This window comes from Anomaloglossus baeobatrachus, chromosome 2 (assembly GCF_048569485.1).
Source record: "Anomaloglossus baeobatrachus isolate aAnoBae1 chromosome 2, aAnoBae1.hap1, whole genome shotgun sequence".
Classification (NCBI taxonomy): Eukaryota; Metazoa; Chordata; class Amphibia; order Anura; family Aromobatidae; genus Anomaloglossus; species Anomaloglossus baeobatrachus.
Window position 1 is genome coordinate 769,114,883 of NC_134354.1, and position 16,881 is coordinate 769,131,763.

Below are 16,881 nucleotides of genomic sequence, written 5' to 3' on the forward strand. Positions count from 1 at the left end.
TAGATAGATAGATAGATAGATAGATAGATAGAGGGATAGATAGAGAGATAGATAGATAGATAGAGAGATAGATAGATAGATAGAGGGATAGATAGATAGATAGATAGATAGATAGATAGATAGATAGAGGGATAGAGGGATAGATAGATAAATAGATAGATAAATAGATGGATAAATAGATACATACAGACATCGATCATGTGATCAGTCACAATGAAGGCGCTGTCCATGATTTTAACAAAGAGTAGCACATAACGATTCAAACCTGCTCAATCCGCCCACCATAGCAGCCTGGACACTTTAGGGGTTCCCACCAGTCTCTGTTTTTATATACCTATATATATATCTATACATACAGGCGTTGATCATGTGATCAGTCACATTAAAGGAGCTGTCCATGATTTTAACAAAAATTAATAAATAACAGTATTCACCTGTTAAATCACGCACCACTGCAGAATTGACACTTCGAGACACCGGTCTCTGTTTTCTTGATGTCAGTTATACCCATGTGACTGCAGCAGCCAATCACTGCCCTGAATATGCTGGTAACATACCTATAGGCATCAAAACTAAGCTCAGTGATTGACTAAGTAGAATTAAAATGGCTAAATAAAATTGAAAATCCCTAAAAGCTTTAAGAGCAAAAATATACAAACATTTTAAAAAAAATATCATCAATCACTATTGGCTATGTAAACTAGAGAAGTGAAAAAATATAACATATGTAGAATCCTAGAGGAGGAAAATCTGTATTTTTTTGTTGAATTGAGGTCTAAAATTATTAGAAAAAAAAATCATTAAAATTATTTTGACTGTTGCCCCAGAATGTGCACATAATCATGAAAAAAAACTTACGACTGGACATTGAGGGGTTAAAAAAAAAAAATTCTAGGCGAAGATATCTAAAAACTTTAATCTTCCAGATTGATTTTTAATGATCAGAAAAAATTTCCAGAAAAAAAATAAATATAGACTGGAGAGAACGTGGACAGTCCGCCAGGAAGAGCTTCCGGAATGGCGGAAATTTGGGTTCTTTTCTGCTGTTCCGTGAAGGACAGGTTCTCACAATAATCACTGAGGACATCTTGGCCACATATGTGAGCCCAGACGAATGTGTCACTCACAGCTTCAAAGGGAACATTCTCAGGGGGGGTGATAGGTTTTTACCAGGTTCTAGTAATGTACTGCTCCTATGTAGAAGAATATAACTACTATAATACTGCTCCTATGTACAGGAATATAACTACTATAATACTGCTCCTATGTACAGGAATATAACTACTATAATACTGCTCCTATGTACAGGAATATAACTACTATAATACTGCTCCTATGTACAGGAATATAACTACTATAATACTGCTCCTATGTACAGGAATATAACTACTATAATACTGCCCCTATGTACAGAATATAACTACTATAATACTGCTCCTATGTACAGAATATAACTGCTATAATACTGCCTCCTATGTACAAGAATATAACTACTATAATACTGCCCCCTATGTACAAGAATATAACTACTATAATACTGCTCCTATGTACAGGAATATAACTACTATAATACTGCTCCTATGTACAAGAATATAACTACTATAATACTGCTCCTATGTACAGAATATAACTACTATAATACTGCTCCTATGTACAGGAATATAACTACTATAATACTGCCCCTATGTACAGAATATAACTACTATAATACTGCTCCTATGTACAGAATATAACTGCTATAATACTGCCTCCTATGTACAAGAATATAACTACTATAATACTGCTCCTATGTACAAGAATATAACTACTATAATACTGCTCCTATGTACAGGAATATAACTACTATAATACTGCTCCTATGTACAGAATATAACTACTATAATACTGCTCCTATGTACAGGAATATAACTACTATAATACTGCTCCTATGTACAGAATATAACTACTATAATACTGCTCCTATGTACAGAATATAACTGCTATAATACTGCCTCCTATGTACAAGAATATAACTACTATAATACTGCTCCTATGTACAAGAATATAACTACTATAATACTGCTCCTATGTACAGAATATAACTGCTATAATACTGCTCCTATGTAGAAGAATATAACTACTATAATACTGCCCCTATGTACAAGAATATAACTACTATAATACTGCCCCCTATGTACAAGAATATAACTACTATAATACTGCCCCTATGTACAAGAATATAACTACTATAATACTGCCCCCTATGTACAAGAATATAACTACTATAATACTGCTCCTATGTACAAGAATATAACTACTATAATACTGCTCCTATGTAGAAGAATATAACTACTATAATACTGCCCCCTATGTACAAGAATATAACTATTATAATACTGCCCCCTATGTACAAGAATATAATTACTATAATACTGCCCCCTATGTACAAGAATATAACTACTATAATACTGCTCCTATGTAGAAGAATATAACTACTATAATACTGCCCCCTATGTACAAGAATATAACTACTATAATACTGTCCCCTATGTACAAGAATATAACTACTATAATACTGCTCCTATGTACAAGAATATAACTACTATAATACTGCCCCCTATGTACAAGAATATAACTACTATAATACTGCTCCTATGTAGAAGAATATAACTACTATAATACTGCCCCCTATGTACAAGAATATAACTACTATAATACTGTCCCCTATGTACAAGAATATAACTACTATAATACTGCTCCTATGTACAAGAATATAACTACTATAATACTGCTCCTATGTACAGAATATAACTACTATAATACTGCTCCTATGTAGAAGAATATAACTACTATAATACTGCCCCCTATGTACAAGAATATAACTATTATAATACTGCCCCCTATGTACAAGAATATAACTACTATAATACTGCTCCTATGTAGAAGAATATAACTACTATAATGCTGCTCCTATGTACAGGAATATAACTACTATAATACTGCTCCTATGTACAAGAATATAACTACTATAATACTGCTCCTATGTACAGGAATATAACTACTATAATACTGCTCCTATGTAGAAGAATATAACTAATATAATACTGCTCCTATGTACAGGAATATAACTACTATAATACTGCTCCTATGTACAGAATATAACTACTATAATACTGCCCCTATGTAGAAGAATATAACTACTATAATACTGCCCCCTATGTACAAGAATATAACTACTATAATACTACCCCTATGTACAAGAATATAACTACTATAATACTGCCCCTATGTACAAGAATATAACTACTATAATACTACCCCTATGTACAAGAATATAACTACTATAATACTGTCCCAATGTATATGCCCCAAATTCTGCCATATCCCAGCCTCCTTGGACATATTTGTATCTTCCATCTTGGATATCTACCCCCCGGTGTCCGGAGGATGGTGATTGCGGTAGAAGCGTTCTCGTTGCTTAGATTGTTGTGCGGTTTGTAGGATGGATTTTCCGTCTGTCCTCACCCTGCTGCTTCACCATCAAGGAAAATGAGCCCTTCCTGCCAATAACTGCACCGAGGATCGTTCCGGCTGCCAAAATTGTATTTTGATTCTAGATTTATTATTCACAACCTTCTGAGGAAGATCTAATTAAGCAATTAGAGAAGTAACGGTTTACAAAATGGAGGAGGAGAAACACGGAGAGAACACAGCAGGAATATTCTTCATGAGGTGAAGGTGACTATTACCCGAAAGGCAGAGACAGACACTGCGAGGATTGTACGGCCCTGATGGCAGGAATTACAGGATGAATAGAAATGTTTATATATGGGTACATGACTTGGAGATCTGCATTATGGCACCAAGAGGCTTCCACGATGCTTCCCTCCATTCATTGGCAACACAATCTACTGATCCTGAGCTACATCCCATATTATATTCCAGAGCTGCACTCACTATTCTGCTGGTGCAGTCACTGTGTACATATATTACATTACTGATCCTGTACTGATCCTGAGTTACCTCCTGTATTATACTCCAGAGCTGCACTCACTATTCTGCTGGTGCAGTCACTGTGTACATACATTACATTACTTATCCTGTATTGATCCTGAGTTACATCCTGTATTATACTCCAGAGCTGCACTCACTATTCTGCTGGTGCAGTCACTGTGTACATATATTACATTACTGATCCTGTACTGATCCTGAGTTACCTCCTGTATTATACTCCAGAGCTGCACTCACTATTCTGCTGGTGCAGTCACTGTGTACATATATTACATTACTGATCCTGTACTGATCCTGAGTTACATCCTGTATTATACTCCAGAGCTGCACTCACTATTCTGCTGGTGCAGTCACTGTGTGCATACATTACATTACTGATCCTGTACTGATCCTGAGTTACCTTCTGTATTATACTCCAGAGCTGCACTCACTATTCTGCTGGTGGAGTCACTGTGTACATACATTACATTACTGATCCTGTACTGATCCTGAGTTACCTTCTGTATTATACTCCAGATCTGCACTCACTATTCTGCTGGTGGAGTCACTGTGTACATACATTACATTACTGATCCTGTACTGATCCTGAGTTACATCCTGTATTATACTCCAGAGCTGCACTCACTATTCTGCTGGTGCAGTCACTGTGTACATACATTACATTACTGATCCTGTACTGATCCTGAGTTACATCTTGTATTATCCTCCAGAGCTGCACTCACTATTCTGCTGGTGCAGTCACTGTGTACATACATTACATTACTGATCCTATACTGATCCTGAGTTACATCTTGTATTATCCTCCAGAGCTGCACTCACTATTCTGCTGGTGCAGTCACTGTGTACATATATTACATTACTGATCCTGTACTGATCCTGAGTTACATCTTGTATTATCCTCCAGAGCTGCACTCACTATTCTGCTGGTGAAGTCACTGTGTACATACATTACATTACTTATCCTGTACTGATCCTGAGTTACATCTTGTATTATCCTCCAGAGCTGCACTCACTATTCTGCTGGTGCAGTCACTGTGTACATACATTACATTACTGATCCTGTACTGATCCTGAGTTACATCTTGTATTATCCTCCAGAGCTGCACTCACTATTCTGCTGGTGCAGTCACTGTGTACATACATTACATTACTGATCCTGTACTGATCCTGAGTTACCTTCTGTATTATACTCCAGATCTGCACTCACTATTCTGCTGGTGGAGTCACTGTGTACATACATTACATTACTGATCCTGTACTGATCCTGAGTTACATCCTGTATTATACTCCAGAGCTGCACTCACTATTCTGCTGGTGCAGTCACTGTGTACATACATTACATTACTGATCCTGTACTGATCCTGAGTTACATCTTGTATTATCCTCCAGAGCTGCACTCACTATTCTGCTGGTGCAGTCACTGTGTACATATATTACATTACTGATCCTATACTGATCCTGAGTTACATCTTGTATTATCCTCCAGAGCTGCACTCACTATTCTGCTGGTGAAGTCACTGTGTACATACATTACATTACTTATCCTGTACTGATCCTGAGTTACATCTTGTATTATCCTCCAGAGCTGCACTCACTATTCTGCTGGTGCAGTCACTGTGTACATACATTACATTACTGATCCTATACTGATCCTGAGTTACATCTTGTATTATCCTCCAGAGCTGCACTCACTATTCTGCTGGTGCAGTCACTGTGTACATACATTACATTACTGATCCTATACTGATCCTGAGTTACATCTTGTATTATCCTCCAGAGCTGCACTCACTATTCTGCTGGTGCAGTCACTGTGTACATACATTACATTACTGATCCTATACTGATCCTGAGTTACCTCCTGTATTATACTCCAGAGCTGCACTCACTATTCTGCTGGTGCAGTCACTGTGTACATACATTACATTACTGATCCTGTACTGATCCTGAATTACCTCTTGTATTATACTCCAGAGCTGCACTCACTATTCTGCTGGTGCAGTCATTGTGTACATACATTACATTACTTACCTGTACTGATCCTGAGTTACCTCCTGTATTATACTCCAGAGCTGCACTCACTATTCTGCTGGTGCAGTCACTGTGTACATACATTACAGTACTTACCTGTACTGATCCTGAGTTACCTCCTGTATTATACTCCAGAGCTGTACTCACTATTCTGCTGGTGCAGTCACTGTGTACATACATTACATTACTTATCCTGTACTGATCCTGAGTTACATCCTGTATTATACTCCAGAGCTGCACTCACTATTCTGCTGGTGCAGTCACTGTGTACATACATTACTGATCCTGTACTGATCCTGAGTTACCTCCTGTATTATACTCCAGAGCTGCACTCACTATTCTGCTGGTGCAGTCACTGTGTACATACATTACCTTACTGACCCTGTACTGATCCTGAGTTACCTCCTGTATTATACTCCAGAGCTGCACTCACTATTCTGCTGGTGCAGTCACTGTGTACATACATTACCTTACTGACCCTGTACTGATCCTGAGTTACCTCCTGTATTATACTCCAGAGCTGCACTCACTATTCTGCTGGTGCAGTCACTGTGTACATACATTACCTTACTGACCCTGTACTGATCCTGAGTTACATCTTGTATTATCCTCCAGAGCTGCACTCACTATTCTGCTGGTGCAGTCACTGTGTACATACATTACATTACTTATCCTGTACTGATCCTGAGTTACCTCCTGTATTATACTCCAGAGCTGCACTCACTATTCTGCTGGTGCAGTCACTGTGTACATACATTACATTACTGATCCTGTACTGATCCTGAGTTACCTCCTGTATTATACCCCAGACCTGCACTCACTATTCTGCTGGTGCAGTCACTGTGTACATACATTACCTTACTGACCCTGTACTGATCCTGAGTTACCTCCTGTATTATACCCCAGAGCTGCACTCACTATTCTGCTGGTGCAGTCACTGTGTACATACATTACTGATCCTGTACTGATCCTGAGTTACATCCTGTATTATACCCCAGACCTGCACTCACTATTCTGCTGGTGCAGTCACTGTGCACATACATTACATTACTGATCCTGTACTGATCCTGATACTTTTCTGTTGATGGCCCATCTTTAGGGTAGGCTACCAATATCTGATTGGCGGGGGGTGCTACACCCGGCACCCCCACTCATCAGCTTTCACTGGCTGGGGTGCTGCAGCAGCTCCGTCACAGCTATAGTGACTGCGGCGGGTGCTACATATCAATCCCCTATCAATGAAAAGACATAGTGGCCAACTTCTTCAACTGTACAGTAAAAAAAAAACAACAAGAAACACGATTTTCCAGGTCACAGTGATTACTATGATCTCAAACATGAGTAGCTTTTACCATTTCAATGGCTTAAAAATAATTCTGAACACTGTAAAAAAAAAATTATTCTCCATTTTCCGAGACTTTTAGCTATTTTAGTCGACTGAGCTGCACAAGGGTGTCATTAGCGTTACTCTCTAATCTGTAACTCTTCTGGGCTGCTTGTTAGTCTCCTTTGATCACATGCTATGGGGGAACCAGTCACATTCAGTCCCCTCCTATATATGCTGGCTGGACACTTCAATTAATGCCAGCTATAGCTTCTCTATACTGGTCTGGAGGGGTGGTGTGATCCAGACTTACTGGTGGTTGTAGTAATTTATTGCTGTGTCAGTTGTGGAGTTAACCCTTGTTGTCCTTTTTGTTGCTGCCTTACTTCACTTGCTTTTCTCTTTAGTTTCTTACTGTTGGTGAGTTTGCAGTGTGTCTTAGTTTTGGTTTTCCCCTGTCTGTCTTCATCTGTGTTGCCATCAAACTCCTGCCCCTTTCTTCCCTGTGGGGGAACAGATTAGATCTGGTCAGGAGAATAGCTAGGCACAGGATGCCTGCATCTCCACCATTAGGGGTAACCTGTCACGCTAGATATGGGAAGTACGAAGGAAATGGAGAAAGGGAGGAGAAACCCTGTGTCTAGGGAAGGGGGAGATGATAACCCCTGACCAAGCATACCACTGGGCCCTCGCTTCCCTCACCATCCTAGATAGGTTCCGCAAAAAAGCGCCGAGCCGGATACCTGACCCTGGCTGACCTTGAAATAGGTCCTAGGTAGGAAGCAAATGGGATGAGAGCTTAATCCAACCCACTAAGCTCTAAAGAAGACAGAGGAACTGCAAAAGGTTTCTCCAGATGTATGTGTAGAGCCCCTGACTACATCAGGGTGCTACAGGGAACTGCATCCTCTCTCCAGGGTGCAGGACCTACCCCCCATGGTTCCAGGTACTTAAGAAACCAGTGTCACCCCCATCAGCACCACAAACCCCAACCAACACCTCACATCATGATCTGTACAGACACACCAGTGGGTTGGTCTAGCTGGACCGGGCCACCCACCTAGGGGGTCAGGCAGACTGGTGGGAGGGACGAGTTCAATGAAGTGAGAGCCCTCATAGTGTGAGGAGCTGGAGTGTTAGCTCCCGGGGAGCTAGACAGAGGTTTGGTTGCAGACAGTGGTCCGGGACCAGAAGAGTCGGTGACCGGGTGCAGGGATGTCGGTCTGGAGTGCGACAGACGCGGTCTTGGAGGGACTGCAGGCACCAAAGAGGGGTCGACAGAGCTGACCGGTACCGAGCACGACGGGGTACAGGACCCTAGATCAGGAGCCGATTCAACGTCCTGGCAATTAACCTGCAGAGGAAGGGGGCCTTCAGGGACCTTCCCAGAGAGCTCAGAGACTGAGGGCATCAGCACAACGCGGGGGACAGGGTTTTCCAAACAAAGCAACCCACTGAAGTCCCAAGTGCCAGCCCTTAGGAGCAAGACTTCACTTAAAACTGAAGAACTGGACCTTACAGCTTCAAGCTATAGGGACCGCACAGACACAAACAGTGCACGGAGGCAGGCTCCGAATCACTAAGTGATACCGGTGGGACCGGGTACTTGGACGAGCTCCCCGCAGCGGCAGCGGCACTCAGAGACTTTGGTTACCTACAGTGTGAGTGTCTCCTTTATAAACCTCATCCAACACCACGACTACCCGCAGTGAGTACCCTGATCCCTGCACCCTGTCCTCCCAAATCTACCAAACCCCAGAGTCCGGGGCCTTCCTTACCTGCGGAGGGACTGACACCTTGCTGCTCCACACCATCTGCCCCAGTATTACTTCCAGCAGTGGCGGTACTCCCATTACCGCAACCCGCAGGTGGCGTCACAAACCTCTCTTCTGTAAATAACTCCTTCTCAAGTTTTGAGTGCTTGCCGAGCCCGGGTCCAGACCCCTCGAGCCACAACCACCCCGGATCCGAGCACCCCGGTCGTCACCGAGGCGGCACATATGCAAGCCGACTGCTTGCACTTAAGACTTGTTAAGGGTATTAGACCTAAGGGGAAATGAGGGTATTTAAAGACACCAAGGGAAGTGCTGATGAAAAACACTTGAAGGGGTGAAGAACAAAACAGGGTCCTAAAGGGAAAGGGAAGAAAACCAAGCAGAGGAGATATATAGGATATCAAATACAGGAATAATAGAAAGTCAGGGAGCAGTTTGCACAGCCAAATGTTGTGACCTTCTATAGCCGGACACCACAGGACTGTGTCATCTGTGACACACCTGTGACCTAACCCTAAGGTCGGGCATAGCCCCGGGTCCACTCTAATGAGGGACAGTATAGGACCACCATGCCCCTCACTATCCTGCAGTCACATCATGACAGTTGCAGACTTAGCTTCACAGGACAGGGGCCTTCAGCATGACAACCCATCTTCACTCATCGATCGTGTTGCAGGTAGAAAGGATAGGCATCCGGTACAGAAACCCGGGCTGGATCGTACGGTTTAAATGCCACTGACAATCATTAACTGGGGCACTTAAAGGGTTAACAGGAGCGATCAGAGCTTGTTACCTTGTCACCTTGCTCTTGAGCCCACTCAATATAGCCGCACCATGACATAATAGTACTTCATTGGTCGGGAAGGACTTAACGATGATACAGTATGCAGTGAGCTCCCTCTAGTGGTGGCCAGAGGCAGGCAAAATCTCATTGTTTCGCTCTATGTCTCTGCTGGAGATTTGGAGCTCTGTATCAGTAAAATAGATCTGCAAATGGAGTAACCGAATATATATCATGTATCCAGATCACAAACGGTTAATGTTTACGTTTCCCTTTTAAGAGACCAAGGTAAGTGTCTTGCTTGCTTTTGTACGGGCAATTTTCAGCTAAATTGAATCAGTTTCAGCAAAAAAGCCCCCTAGAACAAATTAAAGGAAAATCACTAAGAGTTGCTCCCGGTGGTCTTCATTAGTTTTTGAAGCCGGGGTAATTTGTCTGCAGTTCTTTAATAAACGGCTCGTACGTACGAGCACTCGGCAGAGGGGGCGATCGCGCCCAAAGCAAAGGGATCGAGAAACCGAGCCCCACCGATCGCCGCATGAAAGCGAATCCCCACATTCTGCCTTTATCATTCCTACTTTTTAAATTGATAAAATAAAAACTAGAAAGTGTATTCGCACCGGATGATACGCACTTGTGGCCACATGGAAAGAAAAATAGCTGGAATTATGGCTGACCTGGAATTATAAAAGCTTATAATGGCCTAGAGTTAAAGGGGCTGTTCAGGGTTACAAACAGCTATTTTAAATTAAAAAAAAAAAACAGTACCGCCACTTATAGCGAAAGGATGTGTGTGATATTGCAACGCAGCCCGAAATAACTGCACAGGAGCGGCTCACAGTAAGAACGCAGCCATGGCTGAATAATCATGGACGATCCCTTTAAGACTCCTCTGTCCTTCAGACTCCTATGTTCTCCTTCAGATTTCTCTGTTCTTTGGGCTCCTATGTTCTTCTCCAGACTCTTCTGTACTCTGGCTCCTATGTTCTCCTCCATACTCCTCTATCCTACGGACTCCTATATTCTCTTTCAGACTCCTCTGTCCTCTGGTTCCTATGTTCTGCTTCAACTCCTCTGTCTTCTGGACTGCTACGGTCTCCTTCAGACTCCTCTGTCCTTTGGACACCTACGTTCTCCTCCAGACTCCTATCTTCTCCTCCAGACTCCTATCTTCTCCTCCAGACTCCTATCTTCTCCTCCAGACTCCTATCTTCTCCTCCAGACTCCTATCTTCTCCTCCAGACTCCTATCTTCTCCTCCAGACTCCTATCTTCTCCTCCAGACTCCTATCTTCTCCTCCAGACTCCTATCTTCTCCTCCAGACTCCTATCTTCTTCTCCAGATTCCTATCTTCTTCTCCAGACTCCTATCTTCTCCAGACTCCTGACTCCTATGTTCTTCTCCAGACTCCTGACTCCTATCTTCTTCTGCAGACTCCTATGTTCTTCTCCAGACTCCTATGTTTTTCTCCAGACTCCTATGTTCTTTTCCAGACTCCTATGTTCTTTTCCAGACTCCTATGTTCTTTTTCAGACTCCTGACTCCTATCTTCTTCTCCAGACTCCTATCTTCTTCTCCAGACTCCTATCTTCTTCTCCAGACTCCTATCTTCTTCTCCAGACTCCTATCTTCTCCAGTTTCCTCTGTCCTCCAGACTCCTATATTCTCCTTCATACTCCTCTGTCCTCTAGACTCCTATGTTTTGCTCCAGACTCCTCTGTCCTCCAGACTCCTATATTCTCCTTCATACTCCTCTGTCCTCTAGACTCCTATGTTTTGCTCCAGACTCCTCTGTCCTCTGGACTCCTATGTTGTCGTTCAGTCTCCTCTGTCCTCTGGACTCCTATGTTGTCCTTCAGACTCCTCTTGCAGTTACTTATCTTCCAAAGAATAAAAAGATGAATCCCTTTTCTTATAATTCTGCTAGGCTCTGTTACTACTCGTGGAAATGTATCAAACAGCAGGCACAACATAATGGAGGCATATCAGGGATGATAGAAGCTCATCTTTAATTCTATTGCTCCCTGTAATCAGCCATTACAAGCTCTTTTCTAAGCAGCCATCTTTAGGGTTATCGCGTCTTTAAATGTCAGAATCCAAAAAGATGTCTTATTTACAACTAAAATGTTAAAGAAAACAGCGAAGAGAAATGAAATGAGAGCAGGAGGTGAAAGCACAGAGTTAATGTAGCAGGAAGGGAAGGAACTGGGGATGTCTTTGTACGAGGGAACGTGGCCTGAAGCCGCTGTTTATCCGATCTGTGTATTACCAGCGCTGGAACATTTCCCTCCAACCCAACCCCCAACACTGACCCATGAAGAGCCACAATCTGCCGCCTCCACCACCAGAAGCTTCCCAACTACACCGCCAGAAGCTTCCCCAACTACACCGCCAGAAGCTTCCCCAACTACACCGCCAGAAGCTTCCCCAACTACACCGCCAGAAGCTTCCCCAACTACACCGCCAGAAGCTTCCCCAACTACACCGCCAGAAGCTTCCCCAACTACACCGCCAGAAGCTTCCCCAACTACACCGCCAGAAGCTTCCCAACTACACTGCCAGAAGCTTCCCAACTACATCGCCAGAAGCTTCCCAACTATACCGCCAGAAGCTTCCCAACTACACCGCCAGAAGGTTCCCCAACTACACCGCCAGAAGCTTCCCCAACTACACCGCCAGAAGCTTCCCCAACTACACCGCCAGAAGCTTCCCTAACTACACCGCCAGAAGCTTCCCCAACTACACCACCAGAAGCTTCCCAATTATACCGCCAGAAGCTTCCCCAACTACACCGCCAGAAGCTTCCCAACTACACCGCCAGAAGCTTCCCAACTACACCGCCAGAAGCTTCCCCAACTACACCACCAGAAGCTTCCCCAACTACACCGCCAGAAGCTTCCCAACTACACCACCAGAAGCTTCCCCAACTACACCGCCAGAAGCTTCCCAACTACACCGCCAGAAGCTTCCCAACTACACCGCCAGAAGCTTCCCAACTACACTGCCAGAAGGTTCCCCAACTACACCGCCAGAAGTTTCCCAACTACACCGCCAGAAGGTTCCCAACTACACCGCCAAAAGCTTCCCAACTACACCACCAGAAGCTTTGATAAGACTATTACCGTATTGTAGGGACCTCAGGGGAAGACGGGTAAACGGTTATCATTTATAACTCCATTCAATATTACCTGAGGTCCTCGCTCCAGACACAGGTTACTAATATTAATGCAGCTGTAATCCATCCTACATTACATAGTCAAGACATATGTGCTATTGTACCGCAATACAAACCCAAGAACTATAATACTGCAACTACATGCAAGAATATAACTACTATAATACTGCCCCATGTACAAGAATATAACTACTATAATACTGCCCCTATGTACAAGAATATAACTACTATAATACTGCCCCCTATGTACAAGAATATAACTACTATAATACTGCTCCTATGTACAAGAATATAACTACTATAATACTGCTCCTATCTATAAGAATATAACTACTATAATACTGCTCCTATGTATAAGAATATAACTACTATAATACTGCTCCTATGTATAAGAATATAACTACTATAATACTGCTCCCTATGTATGAGAATATAACTACTATAATACTGCCCCCTATGTACAAGAATAAAGCTACTATAATACTGCTCCTATATACAGGTATATAACTACTATAATACTGCCCCCTATGTACAAGAATATAACTACTATAATACTGCCCCCTATGTACAAGAATATAACTACTATAATACTGCCCCCTATGTGCAAGAATATAACTACTATAATACTGCCCCTATGTACAAGAATACAACTACTATAATACTGCCCCTATGTACAAGAATACAACTACTATAATACTGCCCCCTATGTACAAGAATATAACTACTATAATACTGCCCCTATGTACAAGAATATAACTACTATAATACTGCTCCTATGTACAAGAATATAACTACTATAATACTGTTCCTATGTACAAGAATATAACTACTATAATACTGCTCCTATGTACAAGAATATAACTACTATAATACTGCCCCTATGTACAAGAGTATAACTACTATAATACTGCCCCCTATGTACAAGAATATAACTACTATAATACTGCTCCTATGTACAAGAATATAACTACTATAATACTGCCCCTGTGTACAAGAATACAACTACTATAATACTGCCGCTATGTACAAGAATATAACTACTATAATACTGCTCCTATGTACAGGAATATAACTACTATAATACTGCCGCTATGTACAAGAATATAACTACTATAATACTGCCCTCTATGTACAAGAATAAAGCTACTATAATACTGCCCCCTATATACAGGTATATAACTACTATAATACTGCTCCTATGTACAAGAATATAACTATTATAATACTGCCCCCTATGTACAAGAATATAACTACTATAATACTGCCCCTATGTACAAGAATATAACTACTATAATACTGCCCCCTATGTACAAGAATATAACTATTATAATACTGCTCCCATGTACAAGAATATAACTACTATAATACTGCCCCCTATGTACAAGAATATAACTACTATAATACTGCCCCTATGTACAAGAATATAACTACTATAATACTGCCCCTATGTACAAGAATATAACTATTATAATACTGCTCCTATGTACAAGAATATAACTGCTATAATACTGCCCCCTATGTACAAGCATATAACTACTATAATACTGCCCCTATGTACAAGAATATAACTTCTATAATACTGCCCCCTATGTACAAGAATATAACTACTATAATACTGCCCCTATGTACAAGAATATAACTTCTATAATACTGCCCCCTATGTACAAGCATATAACTACTATAATACTGCCCCTATGTACAAGAATATAACTACTATAATACTGCAACTACATGCAAGAATATCACTGCTATAATACTTCCCCATATGTACAAGAATATATATAGCATAAATAGCACATCCCAAGGAGACTAAAGGCCGCTTTACACACAACGACATTGCTAACGAGACGTCGTTGGGGTCACGGAATTCGTGACGCACATCGGGCCTCGTTAGCGACGTCGTTGCGTGTGAAACGCAGGAACAACCGTTAACGATCAAAATTACTTACCTAATCGTTGATCGTTGACACTCCGTTCCTTTCCTGATTATCGTTGCTACTGCAGGTACGATGTTGGAACGAGGAACCTCTCCTTACCTGAGGCCGCCCGCAATGAGGAAGGAAGGAGGTGGGCGGGATGTTCGTCCCGCTCATCTCTGCCCCTCCGCTTCTATTGGGCGGCCGCTTAGTGACGCCGCAGTGACGCCGCACGAACCGCCCCCTTAGAAAAGATTCGGTTCGCCGGCCACAGCGTCGTCGCTAGGCAGGTAAGTACGTGTGACGGGTGTTAGCGATATTGTGCGCCACGGGCAGCGATTTTTCCGTGCCACACAACCGACGGGGGCGGGTGCTTTCACCAGCGATATCGCTATCGATATCGCTGTGTGTAAAGTGCCCTTAACACCTTACCAAAACAGTGCAATGTGTAAGTGTGCTTTTTTCCAACCCACGTTTCCCCCACAGCTTTGTCAGGAGCACAATACGCAGGATATCTGTGTATTCACCTTCAACCTCAATAGAAAGCATCTTCTTTGATGACATGGGATAATTGATATAAATCCTGCAAAGTGCAGATGATGATGACACAAAGATTCACTAAAGTGATGTAAGAGGAGACTTCAAACAAAACACTTCATGGGTAATTTCCTGGGTAAACATTACCGATCCTCCGTCGCATCAGTCCATGAATAGCCTTATTCCATGGTTGGTAACATTTCTATTCTACTCTCTTCCTTAATCACATTTAGTTCCATTCAATTAATTTCAAAAAGTTGCAATTAGTAATGGCACATCCATAGTATGTGCCATGAATGTCTGATAGATGCGGTTTCCACCATCTGGACCTCCATCTATCTCAAGAACTAAGGCCACCATCGCACAATGTCAGGAATGGAGGAGTGACTGTGCTTGTACGGCTTTTCCCCATTCGCTTGGGCAGTAGTTCCAACAATTGTTAAGCAAGTGTGCTCGTCATTTTCGGAAGTCACATAGACCTTAATAAAGAGCAGATTGTGTGTGGCCACCTCTCCATTCATGGTGATTCCCAATAACCTTAAGCTCTGAGGATACATGCCAGTTCTAGAAGTGGGACTCACCCCCAAAAAAATCAATGAAGCCTATGGAAAGTGAAGAGGTACGGAGCACATTTATTCTTTATTGACTCTCACTATCCCTGGACCTAATGGGTACTGTCATAGCTGAAGCTTAGATTATAGGAGAATCCTTGAGAACATTGAAGGTCTAGAATAACCTTGGAAGACTACAGCAGGTCTTCATGAACTATAGTCTGGTTTAATGAGCTCTACTATTAAAACCAGAACTTATGGGAGACTTCGTGGGACCTCTAGTGGGTCAATCCAGTATCTTATGATCTTTGCTGGACCTCAAGAACCTTTTTGTTTTTGAACAAGAACCTGAGCCCATAATCCCATAATTTGGGTTGACCACATCCTCAAACCATGACATTTGGTGAAAAAGGACCATTATGAACTCAATACCTGAGCTTCTGGAAGACTCGATATATCTTTTGGTGGGCCATTCCAGACTGCTGGTCCTAATGGCCTATGTTAAGGTTGGATGAGCTTCATTATAATGTCAAGATCTTCTATAAGAGGATCTTGAATTCTTTGTTGAGCCAGCACTACTACTCAACCATTAACCTAATGGGTACTGGCATAGTTGGAGCTTAGATCATAGCAGAATCCTTGAGCACAATGAAGGTCTAGAATAACCCTGGACGACTACAGTAGGTCCTCATGGAATATGGTCTGGTTTAATGAGCTCTACTATCAGAACCAGCACTTACGGGAGAATTCTTGGGTCCCCTGGTGGGTCAATCTAGTATATTATGATCTTTGCATGACCTCAAG

At 42.1% G+C, this 16,881-nt stretch overlaps 1 protein-coding gene across 2 annotated transcripts in view; it reads right to left on the bottom strand.

Moving 5' to 3' along the window:
• The window catches only part of RAB30 (RAB30, member RAS oncogene family), a 117,885-nt gene that overhangs the window by 73,747 nt on the left and 27,257 nt on the right, over positions 1-16,881 (bottom strand). The window contains exon 1 of one of the 2 annotated variants that reach the window (XM_075337517.1): positions 435-456. The exons of the other annotated variant lie outside the window; for it this stretch is intronic. The gene's annotated coding sequence lies outside the window, so the exon portion shown is untranslated. Of the gene's footprint in view, positions 1-434; positions 457-16,881 lie in introns of those variants that run through there. 2 annotated transcript variants of the gene reach the window in all.